The sequence below is a fragment of the Mustela erminea genome, chromosome 1 (genome assembly GCF_009829155.1).
Source record: "Mustela erminea isolate mMusErm1 chromosome 1, mMusErm1.Pri, whole genome shotgun sequence".
In the NCBI taxonomy this organism is placed as follows: domain Eukaryota; kingdom Metazoa; phylum Chordata; class Mammalia; order Carnivora; family Mustelidae; genus Mustela; species Mustela erminea.
In genome coordinates this window covers 198117574-198141337 of record NC_045614.1, presented here as the reverse complement: position 1 = coordinate 198141337, position 23764 = coordinate 198117574, and the positions used below count along the sequence as shown (strand labels likewise).

General features: G+C 36.3%; 2 pseudogenes; both read right to left on the bottom strand.

Annotated features, from left to right (window-relative positions):
* Window positions 1–11545: 11545 nt before the first annotated feature.
* Window positions 11546–12306, bottom strand: LOC116567337 (annotated as a pseudogene).
* Window positions 12307–13136: 830 nt separating this feature from the next.
* LOC116592040 lies at window positions 13137–23543 on the bottom strand (annotated as a pseudogene).
* Between the last annotated feature and the right edge of the window lie 221 nt (window positions 23544–23764).

Here is a 23764-nt window from a genome sequence, read left to right as displayed (position 1 = left end):
CTCTGATATTCCCCCAAAGCCCTTTAAAAAAGGTAGGTTTAAATGCTTTTAAACCTGATAAAATTTCACCCATCTTTGTAATCTTAAGATCATAAAACTCTTGGGGTACCTGGGTGGCTCAGTGGGTTAAGCCTCTGCCTTCCTCTCAGGTCATGATCTCAGGGTCCTGGGATCGAGCCCCACATCTGGAATAGGGCTCCCTGTTCAGCGGGGAGCCTGCTTCTCCATCCCCCCTCTGCCTATCTCTCTGCCTCCTTGTGATCTCTCTCTCTTTGTGAAATAAATAAAATTTTTTTAAAAAGATCACAAAACTCTTAGAGATACTTAAAAGTATATCCAAGTGAATTCAAGATAACTTACATGTCTGTTTGTGGCCCACGATGACAATCTAGAAGATTTCAAATCAGTAGAGATAAACAACCTCTTAGTTTTATTTACATTTACTAATTTTATGTTCTTTCCTGGCACAACAATTTAGTGATAAAAAAAAAATAACTGATTAGAAGACTCAGCAGAATGTGTTCTATCCTCTTCATCTTAATCAATACTGTCTGTTAACATCTTTGTGTGTACATTTCATTATGGACTTAAGATTTTTCTAATATTAACTGTAAGACAAATTCAATCAATATTCTTTTGATCTAAAATTATTGCCACTTGGTCAATATGATCCTCTGTTAATTTAGTCTCTGGGTCATTGACATGAACCAATGAAACTTGGAAGCTGTCTTAAATTCTGACCTAGCAATGCATTCCAGGCTTACTCTGTACCTTTTAATTCCATACATGAATTCATTTCTCCAAGGGGTCATGATTCCGTTTAGTGGGAAAATGGTAGTATGGAAGAACAAGAGTCTGGATGCTTAGAATAATTATAGGTTTGAAATTTTTCCTAGAACATTTCAATGGATATGCCTCCCCCCCAAAAAAGGGAATTTTTAATTTAGTGTTATTTAATAATATTTTACTGATACTTACAATACAGGTTAAAGGACATGGCTCTCCTTAAAATTCTTGTTTCATTAATTGTACTTCTCATTGTCAGTTTTGAAATAGAGGTGAGAAAGAGTTTCGTTTTGCTCTGGATCTGCTTATTAAGCAAAATCTTTTTTTCATGTTGTAGAAATTCATCATCCAATGTTATCCCAGTGAAATCTCAGAAATGACAAGGATGTGAGGGGAGTTTAAGCAGTTGCAGGTTTCAGACAAAAGCAAGGAACAAACACTTGTAGAAGAATTTGTGACAAGCATTCCATTCATATTCTTTTCATTTTTCCAAATCTTAAAACTGCATGAAATGAGATCTAAACAGTCCTTTTTAAGCTTTTGTTAATTGGGATCTCTGTTTATCTGTAGCAGAAACAAGAAAGAGGTGACATGACACAGCAGCAATGGTCTTGAACTTGATTCCAGATGGATAAAGGTCCACCAGACTTTTTAACTATATGATCTGGACAAATTTCTTAAGCAGACTTTGCCAGATTTCCCTTTTTATGTGAAAGGGGCAGATGATAATTGTTTCTATTAAAGACAGTAGCTCTGTCAGTGAAGATTGAATGAGTTCATGTTTACAAATGTATAATATTAAATGAGTTAATATGTACAAAACCCTTGTAACAGTGCAGGGTACAGATTGTTAAATAAACCCAGTATGATCCTTAAAGAATTCTTCCTAACAATGAGAATTGTTAGAAAACAGTGTTTTCCTTCATGATGAGTTCCTTCACGATCTTCATCCAGGCTTTTTCTTAGTTATTGAAACCTTTTCTGAGAAAATATGAGTAAATGTATTTACAAATATTAAAAAAAAGAAAAACTCGTGCAAAAAGCAAAAGCTTGGGTAAACTACTTGAAAGAAAGTGTTTATCCATCTTAAATATCTAATATTACTATTATACAATAGTTTAAATCAAAATAATTTATGATTTGGGAAAATAACACTTTAACAAATCATAAGAGACTCTCAATCTCAGGAAACAAACTGAGGATTGCTGGAGACTGATGGGGAAGTTTAGGGCAGCTGGGTTATGGACATTGGGGAGGGTACGTACTATGGTGAGTGCTGTGAATTGTGTAACACTGATGATTCACAGACCTGTACCCCTGAAGCAAATAATACATTATATGTTAATAAAAAATTAAAAAATAAATTAAATATAAATTAAATAAAAAATAAAATAAAAATAAAATTAAAAGGTGGCTATTTACTCTGAATATTCATATAAAACACATACCACTTCAAAGAAAAATTTATAGCAGTGTAGGAAATGATTAAGGTGGCTGCTCTTCCTTCCACTTGTCTTTTATAATAAGAGTTTGCCTCAATTGTTGTCTCTGATGGAGGCTATACCAGATGTGCTCCTGAAGGTTCTTAAAACATATGAGGTTCCTGGGGGTTAATTTCTGCTTCCATGGAAACTACCCTGGTGTGCCCCAGTTTTAAATGACTTCCTGCAGCTGACACCTGGAGGCACCTGCTCAAAGAAACACGTTTTTTAGGACGGGAGTAACAAACAAAATGAGAAAAAAAGAGTTTCATGTTTACCCTCATTTGCATTAAATGTACCAGTTAACATTTTCAATTTTTAGAAAATTATTTTATAATTATTTTATGGAAGATACTTAGCTAATTTTTTTTTTTTTTTTTTTTTTTTTTTTTTAGCAATGCTGGTAGCTTATCAATACTGGTAGCTCAAGAGCATCTCTCTTGACATGGAAAAGGCATACTATGCCCACTGACAAAAGAATCACTAATAGGTCATTTGTTGACTAATGAATTTATCTGACAAGCATTTGTTTGATGTGCCAACAGGATAAGAGGTAATTAAGACCCAGATGCTGACTCCAAGAATCTGGCTATCTGAAAAACCCACAAAAAAGAGATTGTTCTAAGATACTCTGGCAAGTGCAACGAGTACTACGTACATGGGATAAAACGTGTTTAGAAGGTATACATTAGTAAGCATGGAGAAGGACTAGTCATGAAAACCTCTTAAGAGCAGGTAGGGAGTCTAAGGAACAGGGTAGTAAGAGCGCAAGCAAGACATGGAGAAGAGAAACATATTGGCATCTGGATATACGTAAGATGTGGCAGGTTATTTGGGATTGTGGAAATAAAAATACAAAGGGGAAATTTAAACAGTGCATGAAGATATAGATAATATAGAGAATCACATAATTATATTGCAGCTCTTAGCCCATATATTGTAGGAAAGGGGAGCCCCTGAAAGCTTTAGAGTAGAGAAGAAGCATAGTTAAATTTGCATTTTAGGCAGTCCCTCTGATGGCTTTGTTGAAAATGGGACATTCAAGAGTACTGAAAACAGGGATATAGGAGGGCTCTACTGTAGGGTTCTAGACCAAAACATATGAAAGCTTAAAATAATACAAAGAAAAGTAGAGGGGGAGAAAGACTAAATATTTTCAAAGAAAAAAATTCACATGAATTTGATTTGAGGAAAGAATGGTTGAGTGGGAGAGGTTTCCACGGATGTGGGATGCAAATGCAAAAGAAAACTTAAATTTCTGGGGCACCTGGGTGGTTCAGTGGGTTAAGCCTCTGCCTTCAGCTCAGGTCATGATCCTGGGTCCTCGGATGGAGCCTGGCATAGGCTCTCTGCTCAGTGGGGAGCCTGCTTCCCCCTCACTCTCTCTGCCTGCCTCCCTGCCTGCTTGTGATCTCTGTCTGTCAAATAAATAAATAAAATCTTAAAAAAAATAAAAAAGAAAACTTAAATTTCCTTACCACTTACAGTCCATTGACAAGTCCTTGAAACAGGCAGAGTAAGCTTTCTCTGGAACTCAGCTGTCTTGATCTCAAGACTTTGCTTAGCACAAAAGGCAATCTTAGCTTCACATTATCCTGACCCCAGAGGATTCTCCAAGTCTACTTTAACATATAAAATTTCCCTTGAAAACTTCCTTTATCTCTCCCTTCTCCCCCCCTCCCCAGATAAGTTTTTAATCATCCCTCAAGCATATGGCCCACTGATTAACATCTGAAGGGCCATGACTAATGTTTTATTAAATGGTAATAAATGACCTTTTCCTAACAATAGCTAGCCCCCTCAAGGTCTTGGAAGGCTTGTTTCCAAAATACCTTGGAGGTTTGTGCCATCCCTAACCCCCTCCCAACTTGAAAGCATATAATCAGCCACTCCTCATGACCCCAATGCAGCACTTTGTGCCCACAGTTACTGACCCCATGCTTTAATAAAACCGCATTTTGCACCAAAGACATCTCAAGAATTCTTTCTTGGCTGATGGCTCCAAACCTCACAACTTTAAACCACATCATCCACTAAGACCCTGTACTCTGTTAGGTCACTAGGGATTCCAGTAACTGAGAGAGCCAGCATTGGGTATGATGATGAGTTCCAGATGTCTCTGGGTTACCCAGATAGAGATGACCAGCAGGAAGCTTTACATCTGAGTCTAAAGTGTAGGGGAAACCAGTGAGCTAGAAATAAAACTTGGGATTCACACACATATTGACAGTAATTAAATTCAAGCAATAGGTACCATAACCTAGCATAAATGAGGAGACAAAAACAGCAATGATCTAAGTATAAAGTTCAGGGAATGTTGAAATACCCATTCTGTGCCTCCTAGTGGATGGAGTCAGTATAAAGGGAAAAACAGGTCTCAAACTTCGGTTGAAAAAAACGTGGTATAATTCAGAGTTCAGTGGCAACAAGAGGGTTTGGTATTAACATATTTCATAAATAAGATAGACCATATGCATGAAAATTGGAAGCCTTTCTTTTTCTGTGTTTAATCCCAATTCATAGAAGTTATCTATGTTAATGGTATTGTTTTTATTAATTCTGGAGAATAGTTTTATGACTAATCTTCTGTATCTTAATATAAAACCTTTAGTCAGGATTTAGCAACAAGCCCTCTCCCCTATAAAATTTTATGAAATTAGTCCCTGAGTCTTTCTTTCAAATTTTTTCTGTTGTTATACTTCTAATATTTATTCTTTGTATTATGAAAGAACATAGTATTTGTATTTTATTCTAAAACTATAATTAGGCTTCCATTTCTAACTATAAATTTTTTCTAACATTAAAAACACATTGCTGGTGTTTATAATACTGTGACTGTGTAAATGTTTATTACTTTTGAATCAAACTCAAAGATTGGATCCACAGTAAAGGAAATGCAAACTTTGAACTTATGTCTCTATCCCTTAGAGGAAAATATTACAGACATCTTTAAAATAAAGGTAGTCATATTTATTTTATGAGTTGCAGAATGGGTGACACAACCAGAATTGTCAGTTCAGTTTTTAATGTTTCACTTGTATTACTTTCCCCATGTCACACCCTACTTTTTTAATATTTACTCTGAGTTTGTGTCTTCTAGTTCTACCTAGAAAGGAATTATCCCTTATTTCTTTTTTTTCCCTTTCTTTCTTTTTTTCTTTTTTTTTTTTAGAATTATCCTTTCTTTTGGTGCTCTGTGTCACAGTTAATCTGCCCATCTGCTCCCTTTTAATTTCCATTTTTCTCCTATTTTCCAAATATCTGGTTCAGCATTTGGTGTCAGACAGGTAAATTGGATCACTTAGCTTAGAGGCCAACACTCTTCTCTGGGCCCTCCTGTACCACAGAGGCTAGAAAGTCAAAAACAAAGCAAAACAAAACAAAAAACCCTAAAAGCCTAAATTTCCTAAATTCCTTTATAATTTGGGTTGTACAAATTACATTAAATGGGAACTGAATGAGTAATGAGTAAGGAAAGGGTTAAGGTAGAGGCAGGGAGAGACAGGGGGCACCTGTTTCTCTATTCCTGGCAGGCTGGAGCTCTAAACTAGAGTGAACAAGAGTTTAAGGGATACACTGGCCCACCTGGCCCTGGATGGCAGGGAGTGTGTGTCTTTGGTGGTGGCACTGTAATCACATAAAATGACCAGACCTCAAAGAAGTAAGTCATTAAGGGTATTATCAATAGTTTTGGCTCAAACCAAGAAGTCACAAGAATCTCAAGGCTACAAGCTTCCTGGTCAAGTTTTCAATAAAAGACCCACCCTAAAAAAACCTCAGAGGCAACACTGCTGAGACCTCTCTCACTCCTGAGAGCTTTTTCTTCTCTTTCTGCTGCCACCTTCCCTTAATGAACTTTCACTTCACTTCATTCTTTGTGATTCATTCTTTGACTCCATGAGACAAAAACCCAGCAAACCTGCAACAGTAGGATAGCTCTGGTGCTTAAGCCATTCTTTTTGCTCCTGAGCATGGAAGCAGAGACCCACGTGCTCCAGGGTCCACAGTTCTGGTGGTCCCAACAACGAAGGAAGTGCCTGTGGTCAGCGCACAACAGTTGTGCTGATTTCAACAACAGTCATTACAATGGTGGCCCAATCTAAAGCCTGCTTTTCCAGACCTTCCAACATGCTTGTGTTTACCAATTTCCCTATAATCAATACTTTCCGCTTGAAGGGTATCATATGTTTTTTGTTACCTGCAAATAACTTTTGCCAGACACACGCTCCTTAGTTTATCATAAGAGTAAAAATATAGACATATATTATTTTTATATGCATATTAACATATTTAAAAATGTGAACACAATATACTTAATATAAATCTTTTTTTAATCTCCATAAAACTGTAGAAATTCTGACATTAAATGAGACCTTGAGAAGGCAAGAAGATATTTGTACCCAGTCTGATATCTAATCTATAAATATTCATATTTTTATTAATTACTGTAAAACAGATTGAGCTAAAAGTATACATATTATTATGAACAATTACACCTTACTTTTAGCATCTTTTGCATTGATGGATTTTAACTGTTTTTTTTTTAAATCTATGTTCTAAATACTTCTCTGCATGAAATAGATGTTAAAGTTGTACTGGAATTTGACAGGGAAATATTAACCTCATATGCACATATTCTAGAACTAATGGTTTATGCTCTGTTCTAAATTTGACACTTTAGACTATGAAGAACCTTTGTTTCCATTGTCACTTTATTCATCATTTAAATACAGTATCTTGACAGTTGCTGGAGGCATATGCAAGGCCCCGGACTGTCTTGATTAAATGCTAATGAGTAATTTTGCCTAGAAACTTCTGTCAGGATAGACTGGTTTGAAAGGTGTATTTTGCTAAAATGTTCCATTGGATATTATCAGTCCCTTCTTACGAAATCATTGCCCACTCTACTATATAGCTGTTTATTTTTTTCCTTGCTTTTGCAAACCATGAAGTTTAGCTTTAAAGACTATAATTCAATTTGAAAATCTTACCACCTGGAAAAGGAACAAATGAGAGATTCCATGGGTTGTACATATCTTCACAATTAATTTTGAGATAGACAGAAAAACATATTCTGATTAGTTTTAGAAGTAGTACCAAGAAAATTAGGGACACAACACTGAATTTTAAAGTAATTGAAATAGAAGCTATTTCTTGTCAGTGATGTTCTCCTGGGCTCAGTGCTTCAAATACAAGGATAAGCATAACAAGGTGATTTAATAGGGCTGAAACATTGCCCACACGTACAAACATACACAGAAAATAAAGTGGCATCTAGGAAACTCAGTTTCCTACCTAAATAAAAATTAAGTCCTTTATATTAAAATTACATTTACTAAGTTTTAGGAAGTTCCAAGTTCTAGTTGAATGCTGGGAAATATTGCTTAAAAATATTATACCATGGGGCTCCTGGGTGGCTCAGTGGGTTAAGCCTCTGCCTTCGGCTCAGGTCATGATCTCAAGGTCCTGGAATCAAGCCCTACATCGGGCTTTCTGCTCAGCAGGGAGTCTGCTTCCCGCACTCTCTCTGCCTGCTGCTCTGCCTACTTGTGATTTCTGTCTAATAAATAAATGAAAAATCTTAAAAAAAAAATTATACCAAAAGGGATATTAACCTTCATAGTTGAAGACGTTATAAAATCTGGGTCAGATTTCTCAAGTTTGGGTATGGGGCCATAGAGTTTTTAAATGTGGGGTAGGAGAACAGCAGATAGCAGCTTATGGGAAATGAGATTACTTATTTAAAGGATGAGCTTTTTGTACCAGACTTGGCTTATTCTTTGCAGTGCCTCAGCCTCAAGCTAGTCTCGAATGAAACACAATAGTGGCTGAGGCCATGTCATCATAACATAGGCCCTTCTGGAATATATCTGTGTCCAAACCAGGATGGCAATAGTCTCCATTTTAAGAACTACAGCAGAGAAATGTAAAAAGAAAGAAAATGCAGAAAGGAGTAGGCACTGGTGTGCGTGTGTGTGTGTGTGTGTGTGTGTGTGAAGAGGACAGTGGGTATGAGGATATCTAAGCAGGTGGAAAAGGGAGGAAGGTCAGGGTGACTCCACAATACGTTACTGTGATCGAACACTCACCAGAAGGCATTGAAGATCCTCACCATAATGAGACTAAAGCTCTCCTCAGCTCTCATGGGGCATTAATGAGATATAACATTGGTCAAGTTGTCTCAGTCTCAAGAACTAAGATGAGCTTTTCTGTTTTTGTCTTTCTACCATACTCATTTGAAAGACTGTAACCATCACGGTTGAACCATCACTAAAATGAAGGACACTAATCAAGCAGCCTTATTACTGTTAAATAGTAGTTAGAATCTGATTAGACACAATTAAATAAGAACACACATGGTGCTTTCTTTTCTTTCTTTCTTTCTTTCTTTTTTTTTTTAACGATTTTATTTATTTATTTGACACAGAGAGACACAGCAAGAGAGGGAATACAAGCAAGGGGAGTGGGAGAGGGACAAACAGACTTCCCCCAGAGCAGGGAGCCCAATGTGGGGCTCGATCCCAGGACTCTGGGATCATGACCAGAGCTGAAGGCAGACGCTTAAGGACTGAGGCACCCAGGCACCCCACACATGGCGTTTTCATACCAAAATCATGAAAAGATGCCATTTCCAAAATAGCACAATATAAAGGTCACATATTCTGTAAAATAAGAATGCATAATTTAACTATGCCTAGGAGAAGCTGGAACTTGCCCTCTAGCTATATAAACATATTTCATTCTAATATTTACTCAAGTATTCACTACACATGGTTAATTTTCCATTTGCTTCACCCCAAAATTACCCACACTATGCCTGAAAACAATGTGTGGTTCTATTTTGCAGAGTATTTCAGATTTATGAAATTTTCACTACTGAGAGTAAAGAAAAAAAGTAACCAAGAGATCATACACTTTTTTCCAGTTTTTATATGCATTTCTATATTAACTGCATTCTCAAGTAAGTATACTATTAGGTAATAAATACTTTGTGTCAACAATTATTCTCGTATTTCATGTTTCTTTTAATTTTGTGTCACTGAATAATCTTCTCATCCTATTAGGAAAAAATTTACAAATATAACATCAAGTAAAATTGCAAGTAGATAATATTATGGTGAAAAGGGGAAAAAAAAGCATAAAAAATGAACGATGACCTAAAAAAGCAATAGAACTGAATTTTATTGTACATTTACTATGAGCCATTTCCACCAGATAACACTATTTAATCCTCACAGTACTTCTAGGAGATCAGCTTTCATATGCCTGTTTTAAGGGAAGGAAGTAACAGGAAGTTGAAGACTCTGATGGGTTCATGATCACACAAGTGAAATACAGAGCACTGGTGATTTCTTCTGCTCACCACTATCTACTTTCTTTGCTCTAGGTTCTGCCAAGATTCCAAACTTTTCTGGAGGTTCCTTGGGGCCATGTGACTACTCTGATTAATGAATTGTGAGGCAAAGTCCAATGTGTCACTCTGGTGGGAGTCAGTTAGGAGCCCTTTTGAGTTATCCACATTTCTTTGCTCACAGAAGCTGCAGCCCTTGATGTCATGAGGTAGCACAGTGTCCTTTACTCAACCCCCAGGCAGGCTGGGCATAGAGTACGAAATCAAATACTTGTTCTGTTAAGCCACTAGAACATCAGGGTATACTGATTCATGGAACAGTCCAGTCTTTATGGGTTAAAATATACACAGGAAAGTAGTACCTTTTCCTGGTATTATTAAATAGTGAGGAGAAAAATCATCTTCCAGAGCAAGTATATTTTAAACGCCCCACTCTACATGCTACATTGAACAATAGCGTAGCAGCTAACTTCCTGCGGCCATTTAAGTTTAAATGAATGAAAATGACAAAATTTAAATTTTTCTTAACCATGTTAGTTACATTGCAAATATTCAGAGGTCACATGTAGCTAGTGGGTCCTGTCCTGGACAGCAAGAACATTCCCAATATCCCACATGATATGGAATAGTCTGAGGGACCCATCCCCTCTTAACTGTCTATATTCTAGATCTAGAGAGGCGGCTTCTGAAATTCTTCTGAGTCATAAATATTTTGAGAAAAAAAAACTATGCAGTGTTTCTAAAAAGAAAGTCATTTGGGGGAAAAATAGAAAAGACAGTTATGGGTTTTCCCTCCGGAAGTATCTTTGCCTTTCTGAAAATATAATTAAGTATTTAAAAATTGAGTATCTCAATATAATACCTAATTGTAATGGGAAATATTATAATATACAGAGCCTCCCAAGTAATGTAAAACTATTAAATTAATATTTGTTCTCGTCCATGTACCCATATCTAAATGCACACATTCCACTTCTCTGTCCATTAGCATCCTTGATAATAGAATCACTGCATGTAGAAAGGGGAAAAAAATGGTAAGCAGACACAGCTCTTTTTAATTAAAGCAAAATCTCAGAAGATTTATTTCTTATTACTGCTTCTAAATTGAAGTCTGTGACTTTTTCTTTTTTTTCATGTGAAAGAAAAGGGGGAAATAAATTGAACTTGAGAAAGGGGTTAACATAGATGGAGAATGAGAAACTTTCTGCGCCAAAGCCAACTAAAGTATAACTATATCTGTAACATTGTACCACTATTTCATCAAAGATTCAAGCATTTTTAAAATTTTCTTTTTGTACCAAACTCTCCATGTCAGTAACAAAGAAATAAATTTCAAGATAAATTTTAATAAATTTAAAATAAATTTTAAATATTATAAATTTAGAAATTTAAATATTGTCAATTTAACAATACCTTTTAAAATAAATGTTAAGAGATTTTAGTACATTGAGAAATTCCCTAGAATAAATTTCTTGATGTTCCAGTCTTGCTTCAAGTTTTAGCCCTCTCTTATGGCTATAAAAATTTTTAAGAAAAGGACTATTATGAAATCCACGTAAGTAACACCCAGAGAAAAAGCACCAGGTCTTTCCTTTTCAACTCATGAGAGTAGAAAAGAGAAAAAAATGACCACGGGACCCACAGATTCCATTTTTGTTCTGTAGTCAAATGTGCTCTCTCATACCACTCATGGCAGGCTCTAGTCTTGAGTCCTCATCACTAACATACCAAGGGAAAGAGGCCATGGGAGCATTAGTCACTGTTTTGAGGAACACTTTAATCACTGACGTTATTTGGAATTGTCAGTATATAATGACAATAAAAGTAGAACAAATTTTAGTTGGATGTTTATGTTTTTGTTTTTTATCATGTTATATGATCTTGAGTTAAGGAGAAAGACTTCCAATCACGCCACCTAGGAACCATTCTACCCACTACCCTGTTTGGCTACCAGTCTCTTGTCTTTATCTTCAGTAATGCTGAGGTGTGTACTTTTCCACGTGGAGGAGAAATCCATGGTTTATTTCTTTTGCCAATAAAATACGTTGGCGAGCTGAGCGGCAAAGTTGTTGCCATTGGCAGCCTTCATGTAAACTATGTCAAAAGAACCAAGGTGTCTCTCTCTGTTGGTGATCACACCAATTCTTCCCAGGTTAACACCTCCAGTCACCATACACAGATTACCATATTTGATGAAATCAGTAATCTTTCCAGTCTCCAAATCAGTCTGAATGGTGTCATCCATCTTCATGAGGGGATCAGGATAAAGGATAGTGTGAGCATCGTGGGTCACCAAATGAGGGATTCCTTTTGTCCACAGAAAGATCTTTTTCATCTTGTACAACATATACTTGCCTCCTCAGGTGTAATCCAATGAACAGCAAAGCAACACTTGCTGTCATAGAGCAGATGGAAATCCTCACCAGTCTTGTCAGTGCTGATGACCTTCATAAAACTGGCAGGGTAGATTGTATAAGTTCAGACCTTGCCATTAATCTTGATGTAATGTTGCATACAGATCTTCTTTACTTCGTCTCCTATAAGGACATACTTGAGTCTGATCCTTAGGAAAATGATAAGTGGGGGACATTCTCTCAGCTTATGGGAACAAGTAGATGGACAAAGAGCAAGCACACTAGTCAGTTTACCCAGCATCCAAAGCTGTGAAGCTACTACATACTTTAGATGCTTCTTAGACCATAATCCATGGCTGTACTAGGCAGAAAAAGACTTTTTGGTTTTGTTTTGTTTTGTTTATTCTCCACAGAAAACGTGTCCCTTTATGCCCTATCTCACTTTTACAGACCCATACATGTCTTGGTATCCTCCTAAACTGGTCACATGGACATACTAGTGACATGAGTCTGAGACTGTGTCTAGTCTAAAGCATGGAGGAGGTCAAATATTTACTTTCCTATAGCAAATATGCGCTCCTATGAATATTTAACAACATTCTTCTGTTACAGTAAGATTTCATTTTTCTTATGTTACATATTGTAGAATAGCTTCTTTCCAGTTTTAATTGACTGTCGATTTAGTCTCAAATACCCTATGAAATATTTTAATTTATTATGACTATTCAATACTTCCTTAGTTGTTTGTTATATAGCCTTGACTTACCCTAATACTCTTTAGGGCGTAATTGATACAGACCATACCAGCAAAAGTTAGGATACATTGTTTTTAGTTAATGCAAATAATTTTAAAGGAATAGACTTTTCAACTTTAAGAAAAATGGCTCACAACATGCTAAAGGTAAGATAAAAACAACTAAACTAAAACCTTTGAAGCCCTAACATTTATCCTGAAGCTATTTAAGAACATCCATGTTAGATAGCTGTAGGAAAAAAATAACTTACCATCCACACTCAAACAGAATACATGCTGAGATTCAGAAAAGATAGGATTTTATTCAAGTCAATTGCATTCTATGAGAAAAAAAGATTAGAGGAAAAAGTAATGATGGAAAATATATAACAGTAATTCACTTTAAAGTGAAAGGTCAGGGGTAAGAATGTTCACTTATTTTCCATTAAAGACCAGATATAAAATTGACTGCCACTGAGATCAAATATCTCATAATTTTCTTCTTCCTTTACTACAGCTTTCCCATTGCCTCCATACCATTTCAGATTCACCATAGCAGTTTCCAATCTAATGGTGCTAAACACAGAGAGACGTTCAAAGTAAAAACACAGATGAAGTACAAACTGATAAACTCATTGAATAAAGGAGAATAACTCAAACAACGTCATGGTGCATTCTTTGATGATGGAAAAGCTGGGTACAATGATTATGCAACATGGCACAATGAACAAATGATCAAATGTTTGTGGTAAGCAATCGTCCTCTTCCAAATTTCCAGCTTCCATTCCCCTCTCTTTTTATGACTCTCTGTTGGGAATTCCCAGTCATATTTATTTTTTAAAGAACTTATTTATTTATTTGTCAGGGAGAGACAGCAAGAGAGGAACACAAGCAGGGAGAGTGGAAGAGGGAGAAGCAGGCTCCCTGGAGCAGAGAGCCAAATGCAGGTCTCAATCCTAGGACTCTGGGACCATGACCAGAGCCTAAGGCAGAGAGGCCTTAAGGACGGAGCCACCCAGGCACCCCAAGGAATTCCCAGTCCTATTAATCTTAGCACATCTACACAGTATAGAAATTTCTATGAGCTTTTGCCCCCTCTTTTTTAAATCCCAGGACTTTCTTAGGGATTCCATTCGAAGGCACTATGAACTCGAACACTGTCCAAAAGAGAAGTAAGTGACAGACAGCATTGCTGAGTTAATTTTTTTTCTTTTAATTTTGAAAGGTTATTGTACACCTAATTAGTGGCACTTGGAAGGATATTGGAGGATTTTAACTTGGAATTTAATATAATATTTGCAAATAGCTGGTGGATTGTTCATAATGCTGAGCTGTATTTACCAAAGTAGTGAAATAGTGTCACTAAGTATATATCAAAATAAGTAACAGGAGAAACTGATCAGCAGTGAAGGGGAGAATAAAGGCCATGGAATCAGATAGAGCTGATTCTGACTCTTACTTTTGTGGATTATAATGGTGTGGTGTGATGCTGTTACATACTTAACTTACCTAGATCTTTGTTTTAGAATCTATACAAAGTGAAGGCATTTCACTACATGTTTCTTAATATTCTACTTAGGACTTAACTTATTAGTGTACAAAAGTACTTCCTACAGGCTTCTGAAATGTTTTAGGGGTCTACAGAGGTCTAGTTTATTTTTTTTAAGATTTTATTTATTTATTTGACAGACAGAGATCACAAGTAGGTAGAGAGGCAGGCAGAGAGAGAGAGGGAAATAGGCTCCATGCTGAGCAGAGAGCCTGATGGGGGGCTTGATCCCAGGACCCTGGGATTATGACCTGAGCCGAAGGCAGAGGCTTAACTGAGCCACCCAGGTGCCCCAGTCTACTGTATTTTTAACCATGGGTTTTCAGTTGTATGATAATCTTGAAAAAAATCATTGTCAAAATATTCTGTAAAACTAGATGTAAACTTCGTAAACAAACATGGCCATGTGATTTTTTTATTTATTTGCTTTTGTGTATGAGCTTGTCTATAACAAGTAAAAGAAAAATCATATAATGGTAAAAATTCAAGCAAAGATTTCACTGTGATTTAAACTGAGGGAAAAAAATGAAAGAGGTAGAAGATTTAAGTTATCCTAAAGCACAAACTAGTATAAACGTACTGAACTGAAACAAACTGAATAAACAAACAAACAAACAAAAACCAGGCCACAAAACCTTTATATTTCCAGGAGAATATTATCTGACCATGGTCCTTTTACTTACTAGCTTGTAACTGGTCTTTAGAACTAGTATTAATTTAAAATCATCATATTTAGTGGGTGTATTATTGAATTAATTGGTCCTTCCAGATTTGGGGAACTGTTAAAAAACTAATTTTGTAAAGGATGTATATTCATAGCAATTATAGAAACATCTCAAAGGGGAATATATTGTTGTGAATAGCAATGATCAGGAAAAGAAGTAAAATTCAAAAGGTGAATTTTACTCCCAAACCCAACATCAATGTTATTAATTTCAGTATATCAACTGTACATATCACATAAGTGTAATGGGGCTAATTCAAATTTTTTTGAGAACGTGATTTTGTTTATAATTAATGTATTGTTTGGTTTTACATGTGGTTGAGGACCTTAAGCTTAAGAAGTTTATCTGTTTTATTTTGTGTCTATGCGTAGTTCATTGTGTAAAAATTTACTTTAATAGTTGTCAGGATTCTGGTATACAGAAAAATCACTTTCTAATAATCAATAATTGAAGCAACTACACAAACTCATAATTGATTTTTAGCTCATTAAAAAGCTATGTAATTAATGCAAGAATTTTAATTGTACATGTCTGTTAATTTTGCTTAGATTGGTAAGATTGATCTCTCTTTCAGTAATGTTTTTCTCACCCTACGTTTCTGTGATATATAGATCATTTTTATATCAAGGATTCCAAACCCACAGGATAGAAAAATCTAAAGTTGAGCAAAACAAACAAAAAAATTGAGGTTTTTTTTTGATTTTAAGAATAAAAAAATCATCTATAACATCTTACCTTTTGAATAATTCAGAAGAGGAACAAAAGGATATTGCATAACAATAATATTTTTATTGCATATTCTGTTTATAAGAAGACAAAGCAACAGGGCTTTTTTTTTCTGTTGTAGTATGAAATCACATATATTTGAGGAAAGATGTACATTGACAGGAAAAATAGAGATTCTGAGAGAGAAAAAAAAGAAAGATGTTGGAAACAGAGCAGAGAATGTGTCAAAATTTGGTGATAAGAAGTAATTAGAGGAGAGAGAGGCATGAGGGTGGGTGGAAGCTAGTAGGAGAGAAGCCAGGCCAAAAGGGGAGGAAAAGATCGCATGAAACAAACACTCCTTTACCAAGAACATATTGAAGTCTGGTTATGTGACCAGGCTCTGAGTTATCTGAGTATGTAGTTGGGAATAAAATGAACACTTTAGGGCGCCTGGTGGCTCAGTTGGTTAAGCAACCGTCTTCAGCTCAGGTCATGATCCCAGGGTCCTGGGATCGAGTCCCGCATCAGGCTCCCTGCTCCATGGGGAGTCTGCTCCCTCTGACCTTCTCCCATTTCACGCTCTCTCTCACTGTCTCTCTCTCAAATAAATAAATGACATCTTTAAAAAAAAAATAATGAACACTTTACTCACAGCCTAGTATAAGAGGTAATCAATCAAATGAACAAAGTTAATTATATCATTAATTTTATTCATTACCAAAAAATGGGACATTAATTTTCTTGTAATTCCTGCTTACTTAAGACACAATTGTGCCATCAGGCCAGAATAGAATATATAGAAATGTATGCCTTAATAGTTTGTCTAAATTTATCCTGTAAGAACACAAGACAATATTATTCTTCACATCTTTTTTTTTAGCTTGTTTTCAGTTTGGGGCAGAAAGAGATGGATTAATGATTTAATTGGAGGTATACCGTATTTCACATACTGATATCCCTTTGCATTGTCTTTTGAATCATTCATTAATTGCAAAACAGAGCATTATGCGCAAAGCATAGAAGGACTGCTTTTATTTTAAAATGTCAAAACCCATAATTGAACTCCAATTTTAGTTTTATCTTTGAGACTGCTGATTCATGCCAACATTTCTAAAAATCTTATTAGGGATTAGTAATAATTGAGTTTTTGTGGTCATTTTTAAAATCAAATTAAATAAAGCATTATGATCTAGTTTGACCTTTGTAGAAATGTTATCCAGTAAAAAAAAACCTTAAGATGCACATGTGAATATAGAGTTTACCCTTGTACAACACAGAGGTGAGGACCGTGGCTCTCCAGTGCAGGCAGAAATCTACATATAACTTCTGACTCTCCAAAATCTTTCAATAACTGCTGTTGACCAGAAAACTTACCAATAATGTAAATAGTCAATTAACACATTCTTTGTATATTGTACATATGATTGATTATATACATATAATAAAGTAAGCTAGAGAAAAGAAAATATTATTAAGAAAATCCGTAAGGAAGAGAAAATACATTTACAGAACCATATTGTATTTATAGGAAGAAATCCACACATAAGTGGACTCATGCTATTCAAACTAGTGTTGTTCAAGGGTCAGCTGTATTTAATGCCTTAGAACTATAAACTTGAAATGGTTAAAATAGGAAATTTAATATTATTTATATTTTGCCACAATAAAAAAAGAAAGAAATCCTAAGAAACATATGAAAAAATAACAGAGAGCCGTTTCTTACTGCTGCTTGATCCTCAGCTTTCTTACGTAATCCTTAGAGCCGTGGTCCTCAACCTCTATTGTCCATGGGAGACATTTTAGAATGTGTCTGATCAAATGATGATTTCTTGTGTATATAAGCAAACACGCACAATGATTTTGAAGAGGTTTCATTGACATCCTTTAGTCCCTCTTTCAGCCTTAGAAAGGATTTGCCCCCCTAAAATGATTCCATTTGTCTTGGAATCATTTTTAAATCACTGAATCATTAGAGAACGATTTCTTGTAAAAAACAAATCACCAGTCAAGGAAACTATATCAAATGAACAACTTCTCTTCTTGCTCAGTTTGGTCTGTTGAGGAATCAGAACCAAATAAAATAAAGACACGAGATAGTACTGTGGGAGAAGAGGGAAGGAGCGACTGGGTCAGGACAGAAAGTGCATAGATACTAAGTCATGAGCCAGACCATAGGAATGGAAAGGAGCTTGACAGATTGAGAAGAAAGGACGAACATTTTCGACAGGAGAATCACCACAGGCAAGGTCCTGAGAGGTTCTGTGGTGTAGGCAATGAGAATAGAGATCCCATTATAAATGAAACATATGGAGCTTGGGACAGTGGGTAGAGAGGAAGCTGGGAGACTAGGCTTTAACAGTTTGTAAGCCTATGGTATATGGGTGTATGGGGCTGATTTAGGGGTGTGTGTGTGCAAAATAGGACAGGAATGGAAAGCGGAACAAGGAAGGTTATTGTCCTTGACATGGAATTGAATCTCTTCCAAATGAGCTCACTGCTGGCAATAGAAATAATGTACTTGATCTGCTACTGAGTACAACTTCAGGGAAACCACAATGGAAAATGTGGGTATGATCATTTAGTTCCTCCATGGAATAAAAGCCTGTCACCGGGTTTGCCACCTCTCTGGCTATGAGACAGTATGAAGACACACAAAGTGTGAGGACACATCTGGTTTCACTGATGACCTACCTAATAGTCCACAAGAAATATCCACTTGAAATCATATAGCTGGAGTCAGAAAACAGCTATTTGATAGTTTTTTAAAAAGTATTTTAGAGTTGTAAATCTGGAAAGGCTAAGAATTTAAACAGCATAATTATTTTTTAAAGGCTTCAATTTTGATATAATGTATGCTGTTGAGGAAAAAATTTTTATAATCCATAATACAAGTATATTCTCTCTCAACCTCATTCCCATCCTAGGATGTCCTCTATTTTGAGTAAAATTTTGAATAGCAAAACCTTAATGACTCATTCATGTTCATGATCATTTATGGCCGTTACAGCATAGGTCACTCACAGCTTCTGTTATTATCAGAACATTAAAAACCCTGCCGGGGTTTCTCATTGTTATTTGTTTGACATCCACTTATTATTTACCTTTGGGAACATCACAGATGGCCCAGTTTCCTTCTGATCCTCTTAATGAAGAGTGACCACTATTTTTATGTGTCCTCCTGGGGTACCCTATCTGTAAGTAAATAGCTAGCGGAAAGAGAGAAATTATATTCAGTCATTACCAACTGACCACACCTCAGAAAGAAACCTGTGCAGTTAAATTAGACACCAATTCTTTGAACTTTAATCTTCCAGGAAAGATGGAGATAAAGATAATGAGTTAAATAAAAGTGAAAGCACACTGTAATCCTTGTATATATTTACAAATATTTAGAATACAGATAAAAAGACCTTACTCAAACTGGCTTAACGTAGGGAATGTGTTAACTTCTGAAATCAAGAATTTCAGAGGAATGGATGACTTTGACACAAGATCTTTTAAAGATTATTTATTGGAGAGAGAGTATGGGGGAGAGGCAGAAGGAGAGGGAGAGAGACTCCATGCTGAGTACAGAGCCTGACGTGGGGCTTGATCTCAAGGCCCTGAGATCATTACCTGAGTCAAAATCAAGAGTCACACGCTCAACCAACTGAACCACCCAGGCATCCTAACACAACTTCTTTTAGAGTTTCAACTGATGTCGTTAAATTTGGTTTCCTTCCATCAGTTGATTCTCTTTCTTTAGGTTACCTTTTTCAGACAGGAAACCACATGTGATTACAAGATTGGGACCCAGATTTTGGGATGAGCATCCTCATCTAATAGGAGAGTGTACTTATCCTGATAGTCCCTGCCAAAATCCAAGTATATCTCTTTGCGTGGGATTACATCTCTTGCCCAGCCCTGAACATAGAGCAACATTCTGCTAGTGTGAAAACTGTTTTACTCTTGGCTCATACAACCCATATGTGCTAAAAGAAGAGAAAATGGAAAAGAAACCATTTAGTTAAAGCCATAAATTAATATGACAATAAGACAATAATAAGATACAGTTAAAAAATAACCTTGGTTGTGATTGATATCAGTAGTGAATAGTTTAGTCATCAAAATGCATTAAAGCTAATACCTTTAAAAATCATAAAACTATATATATTTTTAAATAAGTAAATCTTATAAAGGTATATATTTTTGGCTACTATTTTTATGTAGGCCCAAGACAATTCTTAAGGCATAATGTTCTCAAAAGTATCTTTCTTTCCCAAAACACAGCACAATAAACATTCTACGCTTCATTGTTGCTTTTGTAAAGCAAATATTTAAAGATACTTACAAAATAATCTGATGTCACAATTTCCTTTTTATCAGTTTTTCCTTCAATTTTATATGCTTGTATCAACAGTAAGTTTTTTAGACGTTCAGAACATGTTTTTATAGGTTGTCTTCTTTCCCTAAAGTACATCTTAGATTTCCATTTCTACTTCTTTTAAAGTACAGTAAGGGACCTTCAGTCCAGACAAGATAGTACAGATTCATTTCTCCCTATTCTCTCCTCTTCCTTTCAACAAAGTACAACTATTAAACCCTGGAAATAACTCAAGAGACAGTGAAGACAGAGCACTGACAAGGCAATAGGAAGGTGAGTGGGTTAAAAAGGCTAAGACCTGAACAACAGCATGGAGGCAATTTGGCTATACTCCCACAAACACACAAAGACCACCCAGACTTCTTGTCTTCAGACCTCCAGCCTAGCAACAGAAGGCAGTCAAAGGAAGCTGATTTCTTTCTTGAATCAAAAGAGAATCCCTCTGACAACATCGATGGTAAAGAGGTCAGTTAGGAACCCCACAGACAACAAGCAGCCTGATGGGGGAGCATTTTTTTTTCCTGCTAAATGTTAAGACAATTCTCTTAGCAGCTTCTTTGTCCATGTGGACCTGATCCCCCTCTTTTTTGTCCAGAGACTCTGTCTGGCTCAGGTTAGGAGCAAGTGGAATTTCTGGTGGAACCCACCAAATCCCTCTTTTAATCTTCCAGTCTGGGGAATCACCAACTGCCCCACCCCCAGCAAGATCAAGGGAAAGGAAAGCACCAGTTGCAACAGACAAACCAAGTCAACGAAGACAGAATTGCAAAGGCTCTGAAAGGTCCACTGCTAGCCTACAAAAGTGAACTAAGACTTGGGGCCTAAACCTAAATAAGGAGCCTGCTTACTAAAAGAATAAAGGTAAAAACAATGAAATAGGGATGCCTTGGTGGCTCAGCTGGTTGAGCTTCTGACGCTTGGTTTCAGCTGAGGTAGGGATCTCAGGGTTGTAGGATTAGGCCTGCAGGGACTTTGTGCTCAGCCTGAAGTCTGCTTGCCTCTCCCTCTCCTTCTCCTTCTGTTCCCTCTGTTCCTGACCACCCCCTCCCCCCCACACACACACCCTGTCCTGCTCCAGCTCATGCTCTCTCTCAACAAACAAACAAAAACACTGAAATAAGCCCAAAGTCTCCTAATTGTGGGGACATAAATCTTCCCTGGGTTTCTCAGTATTCCTATAAATAGGTCATAGTCTCCTGAAACTCTTTATATAACATGAAAATTAGATCCGTAGCCATCTATCTACTTGATTGTTCTGATATAAAATAATAGTAAAATTTCTTCTCTCTAAGAGGACCAAATGATTATACTCTGGCAGGGTTTCTAGACAAGCCACCAAGGAGCACTGAGCACAGGGAGCTTTGTTCCTCAATATTTATATTTCAAGAAGAATGAGAACCTTGACCTTGAAAGAGTTCCTCCTCTTAGGCTGAGAAGTCTATAGAAGACAATCTGGCACCCATCAAACATTTTATTTACATAACAAATGTCTGGAATAAAGATACAATTTCAGGAATGCAGGTATATAAGCCTCTTTCCCCTTTCTATAGGCAGATAAAATTTTTCCTTCTCCCCTCACTTACAAAGAGTCAAGCCACTCACAAAGCAAAAAAATCTGTGGGCTATCATCTATGCCTAAAGAGTAAGATAAAGTCCCCTAGGGCGATTGACCACTTCTTATTTACTATAAATAAGAGCAGTCAACTGATGCCAAGACTGAAATAAATTATCTCACAAGGATATTAAAGCACCTATCATAAAAATGCTTCAGTGATCAATTACAGATTCTCTGGAAATAGATTTAAAAAAAAAAAAAAAAAGAAAGAAAGAAAATCCCAGAGCAGAACTAAGATTTGTAAAGCAATCAAATTCATATTATAGAACTAAAAATCAGAATCAAATTGGTATTATATAACTAGAAAACAGAATAAAAGGTACTTTTGAAAACCCACTAGATGAACTCAATAGTAGGATGACAAGGGATAGAATCAATAAGCTTAAGGACAGAGCAATAAAATTCACTTACTACGAACAATGGAGAGAAAAAATAGCTGAAAAATATTGAACGCAGCCCCAGGGACCTATAGAATTATAATAAAAGATTCCACATATGCATCTTCATAGTCCCACAGGAGAGAAGAAAGAGAGTGGAGCTAAACAAGCGTTTGAATAAATTATGGCTGAAAACATGCCAAAGTTGGCAAAACACACAAACCTACAATTTCAAGAAAGTGAGTGGAACCCCAACAATTAAATCCTAAAAATAAATAAATAAATAAATAAAATAAATTTAAAAAAAAATAAAGCAACAGAAAAAACAGGTATTATAATTAAATTTTGGAAAACTAAAGGTAAAGGAATCTAAGTGGAGATGAGGTTTCCCCACTTTGTGCCAGACAGGAAAATGTTATTAGTAGATTTCTATAAATCAAGTATGTATTTTGTAATATCCAGAAACCACTAGGAAACTATATGGAGAGATACATCCATAAGTACTATAAATATAGCATACTTTCAATGCAGCCTGATCAAATTTTTTCCCCTAATTTTGACATTCCCCTCTCCTTTTCTAAAAATTTAATCAATCAATTAATTAATTAATTTTATTATTTAATTTTTTTGAGAAGGAGCATGCTTTATTCGGGAGAAAGCACTGCGTGTGAGCAGCAGATGGAGGCATCTTGGCAGGTATTATACGTATCACCTCAAAAAGATACACAGCAGTTTCTGCTAAGAAAGAGCTACTGGAACATGGGTTCCTTTGGGCAACTTCCCCAACCTCATCCTTCAGAGGAGTCAGGACACTCCCAATCATTTCCTTGAAGGAAACTGTGGTCTGCTGGAGATGGAGCCCCACAGGGGTGCCTTCTTGGGTTTGTTGCTGTTGTTTATAATGAATACCTTATTTAGATTTTTTTGTCTTTATTTGTTAATTTCATTCTATATTCTCTCAAGCCACCAGTCCAGCTTCTGTACAGATTGCCTTGATGCCGGCACCAAGAGAGGTCATCTGTAGCCGTGGTCAAGTCATCCAGGGTTACACCATCAGCCAGCACCACCCTGCTTGTGTGGATCTGAAAAATATGTTGCTTAGTCTTTTCATCAGGAATGGGAAAATCGATCTTCCTTTAAATACAGCCTGATTTAATGAGTGCTAGATCTAAAGTTTCTATTCGCTTTGTGGCCATGATAACTTTTACGTCACTCCTTGAATCAACTCCGTCCAACTGGTTCAACAGGTCCAATACTGTTGGTTGAATTTCCCACCACCAAAATTTGAGTCATATCTTTTGTTCCAATGGTATCAGTTTCATCAATAGACAATGATGGATGGTGCATGTTCTTCAGCAATTCGAAATAATCCCCCAGCTCGTTTGGGGCCATCATCGAGGTACTGCTGAATAAATTCAGGACCAACCTTTCTCAAGAAAGTGGCTGAAGTTTGGTTTGCTAGGGCTTTGGTTAATAAGGTTTTACCTGTGACAGGTGACATGTCTCCATTTTTTCCATTGCTTTTTCCACACATATTTTGACATTAATTTTTTAAAACCCAAGGACCCCAAAGAATTTACTGCTGAAAACATGCCTTTTTCATGGGTAAGGTATTGGGACCTCTGTTTCTGTCCCTAATACACACTATAGTTCTCAGTCAGTGGTTTCCCAATGTTGCTGATTATCAGCATTACTTAAAGAGTTTTTAACTGAATGAGGCCA